The sequence below is a fragment of the Sinocyclocheilus grahami genome, unplaced genomic scaffold, assembly GCF_001515645.1.
Source record: "Sinocyclocheilus grahami isolate Dianchi unplaced genomic scaffold, SAMN03320097.WGS_v1.1 scaffold2365.1, whole genome shotgun sequence".
Classification (NCBI taxonomy): Eukaryota; Metazoa; Chordata; class Actinopteri; order Cypriniformes; family Cyprinidae; genus Sinocyclocheilus; species Sinocyclocheilus grahami.
This window is the reverse complement of record NW_015507544.1, coordinates 84,990-92,183: the sequence shown is the minus strand read 5'-3', so window position 1 is coordinate 92,183 and position 7,194 is coordinate 84,990. Positions and strand designations below refer to the sequence as shown.

Genomic DNA, 7,194 nt, shown 5'->3' with positions numbered 1-7,194 from the left:
ATTAAGTGACTTACATTTTAGATACAATTTGGAGTGGCTTTGCTCAATTTCACTAAATAAAATAGTTCCAATCAAAGCCACACAGGAGGCATGCAAGTCACACTTACCAAAAAAGCAGAATCGGACAAGAAAATTGCAATCGGTGCATCTCTAATTACTAGCAAATATTTGCCCCAATATACATTACATTCAGTATTCCATACAGTAGTTTAATAGAAGTCTTCATTAAAACTGAACATGGAAATATAAACATGATGTTTGTTCACATCTCTCTCACTCATTTGAAAAAATAAATGGCTGAAAAGACTATAGAAGTGTGGAGCTGATAAGTTTTGATTTCTGTTTTCTGTAGAGTTTCCAGTCTCTCTCAGCACCTCCTGAATCTACAGACGTAAATGATGATCTCTTCAGTTCTCTCTTCTCTTTTGATGGTCTGAGAGAATCTGTCCATCAGCTGAGAGACAAACTGGAGGATTTCTGCAAAGAGGAGCTCAAGAAGATCTCAGACAGAGGTAAAGTCCTGGAGATTCATCTGCTCTCAGAAAAAATCCTCATCTCGTATCATGGAGAACATCATATTAGAAATGTGTTAGGAATGGATACAGGATCATGAGAATCACACTGTTCATGTCTGTTGATTTCCACAGTCACATTCACCAACATTGTTCCCAGAACCAGGAACGACTTCCTACAATGTAAGTCAGTAAGAAAACAAGCAGAAAAACTCACTGAGTGTGTTCATGATCTTCCTGTAGAAGGTGAAAGAAGAGTTTTATAATTGATGATGTAAATGATGATTTGCACAGATATTTGGTCATCTGTACTGAGACACTGATGATACACTGAACATGAAGAGTTCAGCTACATGAAAAGATCAAACAGATTCATAATTCCTGATTCTGATGTGTTATCAGATTCTCAGATTCCCATCAGCTCACTCTGGATCTGAACACAGTGAATAAACTCCTCCGTCTGTCTAAGAGCAACAACTTACACTCTAACACTGGCAGAGATCAGCCGTATCCTGGTCATCCAGACAGATTTGATGTGTGGCAGGTGTTGTGTAGCGAGAGTGTGTGTGGACGCTGTTATTGGGAGATTGAGTGGAGTATATCAGTGTCATATAAGAGCATCAGCAGGAAGGGACAGGGTAATGAATGTTTGTTTGGATGTAATGATCAGTCCTGGAGTTTGATCTGCTCTCCCTCCAGCTACTCATTCATACACAATAACATACAGACTGCTCTCTCTGTGAACCCCATCATCAGCAGGAGAATAGGAGTGTTTGTGGATAACAGTGCAGGAACTCTGTCCTTCTACAGCGTCTCTGACACAATGAGCCTCATCCACACAGTCCAGACCACATTCACTCAGACGCTCTATCCTGGGTTCTGGGTTGGCTCTATGGTTTTTGGTGTTGGATCATCAGTGAAACTGTGTTGATGAATCAGAATAGACTGACGAGAGATTCTACCCATAATGCTTTGAGCTGCATGATGAATCAGTAACAGTGAGATGTTATAGAGTCTCTTCTTTTCTCTTCATGACATTAATACTGCAGCTGAACTTCTGTCAGTGAAATCACATGTCAGAATAAATGTGTAATAAATCCTCATGTAAGATTTACAGATTATCTTCTCAAATACATAGCAAATAATTATGTAAAGCATGCACAAAGAAAAAATTAAAATAAAAACTTTTTTTGTCAAATTTGTTGTTTTTTTAATATACTAAACATGTTTTAATCCTCTTCTCTTTTTTGCCATTTTCTCAATGCTTCAGCCTGCTGTTCATACCATTTATGAAGTTTTTAAACATCAGAACTAAAATAATGTTTTGATAATAAAGTAGGAGTTATATGCATATGTCTCTCTCTCTCTCTCTCTTCAGAGGAAGTGTGCAATTACAGCTCTCTCGCTCTTGGCAAACATTAACCGCCTCTGAAGCATAAAACAGTGTGTGAGTCAAACGTTGACTTCCTGTTCGCTCTCATACACACACTTCAGTTCCCGATGGCTCGTGTAAAGTCTCGGCGGAGGCCCGATCGGGGATTCGCTCGCTCTTCCAGGTCCTGAACTTTCCTGAGGAACCTTTCCAAAGTCATCAGAAACTCCCAAAAACCAGCCCAGGAAATGCAAACGAGGTTCTGATGTAGCTTCTACGCTCTATCCATCACACACACACACACACACTGCAGTTTAATATTACAAATGCATCATGGGACATTTGTTGCAGCTAGATCCTGTATTAGCAGAGGAAATGGTCTGGTAATGGTTTACAAATGTTCCTCTCTCTCTGTCTGTTGTTCAGGTGTAATTATTCTCAGAGCGACTATGTGTTTCAGAGTCACCGTGACTCCAGAGCTGTAATGGATGTTTATCATCTCTTTCCTGTTCCTGTTCAGTCCAAAACACAAACATGAGTAAACAAACACACACAAAACAATCTCACACACACAAAACAGCCATTGCTTGCTCTGACCGGTTCACTGATTTAACAGGATAAAAGAAACTATCAAACATTTGGAGCCTTGAGAACTATTCTAACTAGTAGTTTGCCAAGAGATAACCAGCCTTCCTTTTTTAGGGTCAAATTAGACCAATCTACATTTTTTTTATGTAATGAAAGACTAGTCTAAGTAGCTTATGCAACTGGCCGAGTGCACAAAGTGATAGTCTCTAAATTGCATAAAGGACACATTAACCCTATAAATCCTGCTGTATCATATTTAATACATGAACTTCCTCTAAATGATCAAACTCTGCTGTTAAACTCGTTTCTCACTCGATCTCCTGCATGTCTTCTGTCGTCTGATTGAGAGTTTAGAGTGTTTTATTTGACTGTTCAAATGCGGAGTTTTGCGCATCGTGTGTGTGTGTGTATGTGTGTGTGTGTGTGTGTGTGTGAGTGCGCGCGTGCGTGTGTGTGTGTGTGTGTGTGAGTGTGTGTGTGTTAATGTTGCCAGATGTTCTACACACTGAACCATTGACTTTAATTGCTATTGTGTGTTAAAGTTGCATCAAAGAATAAAGCATTAAACCAGAACAAAGGTTTTTCTGCACATGTGTCTTTCGATGTCATTAACGAGCTCTTATGACTGATTGATTAATATTCTTCTTCACTGCTCTTATGGCTTATGGAGTCGTTCTCGTCTGTGAATTAATTCCTGGTGACAATCTGTTAAACAGCATCTGAATTCATGACTGAGTGTATCTGCTTAACTTATAAACCTTACAAATAATTACCTTATTAAAGTTTTTAAATTATTGAACTTAATCTTTTAAGTCATAATTACATAATTTAGGTTTTTAAATGATTGCACTTAATAATTTAAGTCAATAATCAGTTCATCCTACTTTATTTAAATAAAATGTTTTTATATTATTGAACTTAATTTAAGTCAATCTGTTTATCCAACTTCATTTAAAATCTTTTAAAATAGTTAAATTATTTTTACTTAATTTAAGTCAATCTGTTTATCAAACTTTATATAACTAATCAAATTTTTTTTTAAACTTTTAAACTTAATTTTAAGAGTCAGTCATCTGTTTATCCAGCTTTATTTTAATAATTTAAAAGTTTTTAAATGATTGAACAATTTAAGTCAACAATCCATATGTTGATCTTTATTAAATTAAAGGGATAGTTCACCCATTATTATGGATGGATGCGCTTTATTGGCCTTCTTTTGGATCGTTGAACAGAAACACCCATTCACTGCCATTATAAAGCTTGGAAGAGCCTGGACGTTTTTTAATACAACTCTGATTGTATTCATCTGAATGAAAAACTCCAAAAATACATGACTTGAAAACCTGAGTCCAACTATCCAACAAACCACTCGAAAGCACAACCAGCTCAAACTACCTCACAGTTCAGCCAGTTCATCTAGACAACACACAAACCAGCAATCCCAACACACATCACGCGTAAATAGAAAGCTTCAGGAGTTTTCACAAGTGTTGTTTAGTTTTGTGTGTGGCATGAATCATGAATCAGGTGGTCTAAAGCTGGTCTCTATATGGTCTGAAGGTGGTAGAGAAACATACCCAACATTTACCAAACCATCTACACAAGGACAAACGACACAGACCGAGCTGCTTTAACACAGTGGAAACGACTGGCTATGAGATATTTGATTACCAGCAACAGCTGGATATTGTGTGTGTGCGTGTGTGTGTGTGTGTGTGTGTGTGTGCGTGTGTGGGTGTGTGTGTGAGTGTGTGTGTGTGAGGCATGTTCTCATGTGTGAAAGAGTGCATGGAGATGAGTTTGTTTATGTTGTGTGTGTTACAGACATGAAACACACCTGTAATGTCATGGTGTGGTTGTTGTGTGTCTATCTTAACTCTCACATGTTCTGGTGCGTCTTGAGGGACAGATGTAGATCCTCCAGCCTCACGTCGAGCTCTGTGTTTCCATGAGGTGGTGAAGTGATGACTGGACATTTTCCCACACAGCTGTGACTTCACGGGAAACTGGAGGCAGAACGGACTGAGACATCTGTGAGTCAGACGGGATCTCCCGAGAAAAACACAGACAGAGAGAGAGATTTGACTGCAGATGGAGTCATGTTCTCCATCGAGCCGTGTGATGTCACACCCAAGGGGAAACCAACAGGAGGATGAAGGAAAACACCGGAGATGCTCGCAGATAATTGTTTCCTGTCAAACCAACATTTAAAACTCAATATAAATATATTTTACAGTACCAGTCAAAAATTTGGAATGATTAAGATTTTTTTAATGTTTCTTAAAGAAGTCGCTTCTGTTCATCAAGGCTGCATTTATTTGATCAAAAATACAGTAAAAATGTGAAAAGTTATTATAATTTAAAACAGCTGTTTTCTCTGTGAATATCTGTTAAACTGTAATTTATTTCTGTGATTTTCAGCATCATTACTCCAGGTTTCAGTCACATGATCTTCAGAAATCATTCTAAATTCTCTCTCACTCTCTCTCTCCACACACACACACACACACACACACACACACACACACAGGCTGTCGCTCCTCCCATGTACCAATATAAATTTCACTCAAGCTTCCTAAAATATTTAGTCCAACAACCACCTTTCCATATACAAAAGCTGTTATTGAGACTCCTAAAAGATGATCTGGTGTAAACCTGTCTACAGTATAAAAACCATTACGCCTATGGAGAGTCCCCATAAAACATGGAAAGCCAAGGGCCGGCTAAAATGCTTTTCATATACGAGATGCGCATAAAGCGCGGACATGCGAACGATTGCTGTTTACAGTGTTTATTTCCACGACAACCGTCTGCGTGTCTGTGTTGAACGTGTTTCTTGTGTATCCTGGTTTAAGGAAATGAAAATATCATGCATCTGAAGACTGAAGCTGTAATTAAATATTGAGCAACAGTGCGTATTATGTGTATTGTTTATTGTTTTAAATGCCGCTTACTCATTTATGATAAGGACCTTACTTTTTGGGTTGATATAATACTTAGGTGTGTAAATGTATCATTTCCTTTTCCTTTTTTTTCAGTTTGATTTAAATTTGTAGTTAAAATAACTAAAAAATAAATGTATTTTAAAGTTTAGAATTAGACAGCCTTTGAAGAGAGTATGAGCGCAGGCACACAGGCTACGCTGGTAACTCATCACTGGACTTTCCTCGTCAATATAGGTTATCATTTTTTCCACACTTTTCTCATTCTCTCTAATTCAAGTTTTTATATGAATGTATCTCTGAAGGGAACCGACTGTCTTCAGAAAAGTTTCGATGGCATTTTCATTTTATCTGATAAAGTAGGTTTATGAGCGCTGCTTTGTTTGCATCCGTTACCGGGAAAACCGCTATATTTCTGATGTTCCAAAAGCGCCTCCTGCTGGCAGAGAATGAATTTGCATCCACCCACTTAACCCTGGGTTTTAATTAATTTTCCAGTTATATTTCAGACTCATCCCTTTTCTTTTAAAAAAAAAGGTTTAAAGACTCTATTGTAAGGTTACCTTTTTATAATTTATTTTGTTTTTGTGAAAACCTGTATCTTAACTGTAAATCAATTGCTATTTCGTGGACTACAACATGAAAGAAAGCCATTATAACATGGACATGAAAAATGTAGAAACATTGGACACAACTATGGGGCACCATTATGCAGCAGCATGCATCACAACAAAAAAGGAACCTCAAGGTTGATCCTGGTAAATGTGTGCAAATGTATAGGGCCCCATTCCTATATTTTGCCTGAGGCCCCCAATTCACTAAATCCGCCCCTCGCTGAGAAAACAACACAAACCTCAAAACAAGCATGACAATACTAAATTCAAAAATACTTTGTGATTAAAAAATGTGGTTCACACACACACACACTCACACACTCTGTCTCTGTCAGGCTCTTAATGCAGACAGCAGTTCTGTTGGACAGACACAACACCGGCGTCACACGGCGACCTTCACTGATCAGAGCAGCAAGAGCTGGACAGCTGAAGGGCTCGTCCATCATGATGAGGGTCAGTCTGGAGCCACACACACACACACACACGCACACACACACACACACACACACACAGACACACACACGCGCACGCACACACACGCACACACACACACACACGCTTCACATCGTCGCAGGCTGCTAGGGCCTTACTATGCTGTTGCTACTTTTCTTGTGTTTGCCAGGAAATAAAAAAGGGCATGTTTTATTTCCAACAAAAATGTCTTGCAAACACATCACAACATAATTAGGATCTCAGAACTTGTAAGTAGGAACTTCCCAGGATAACCTGAAGAATTTTGTGATCTTCTACAGGACTGATCATTACAGGGCACAGACACACACATCACTCCACACATCTACAGACGGGGAACTCCTGACACACACACACACACATGCTGACGTGTGTTTGATCTGCTGTCGATGTGTCGCCTCAGGCTCAGGCTCCAGATGTTGCTCCATCATTTGATGTGAGATGCTTGAATGTTTCACATTCTCCGGCTCTGACTGCAGCTCTCAGGACTACATACTCATTAACGCTGTTCCTGGCACTGAGACGCAGGAGATCTGCTTCCGAGCGCGTGCAGAGGCCACACGCAGATTCCTCAAACCCAAAGCCTGCTCTTGGTGCACAAACACACACAAACATACACACCATTTACAGAAATATTTTAAATAAAAATGCTAATGCAGTTTCATGGCAAGTAATTAAAAAAAATAACAATAAAA

General features: G+C 38.9%; 1 long non-coding RNA gene across 1 annotated transcript; it reads left to right on the top strand.

Moving 5' to 3' along the window:
• Positions 1-373: 373 nt before the first annotated feature.
• Positions 374-988, top strand: LOC107574863 (uncharacterized). Its single transcript, XR_001607750.1, has 3 exons — positions 374-512; positions 648-695; positions 923-988. It is a non-coding gene; the product is annotated as an uncharacterized lncRNA (long non-coding RNA).
• Positions 989-7,194: the final 6,206 nt, after the last annotated feature.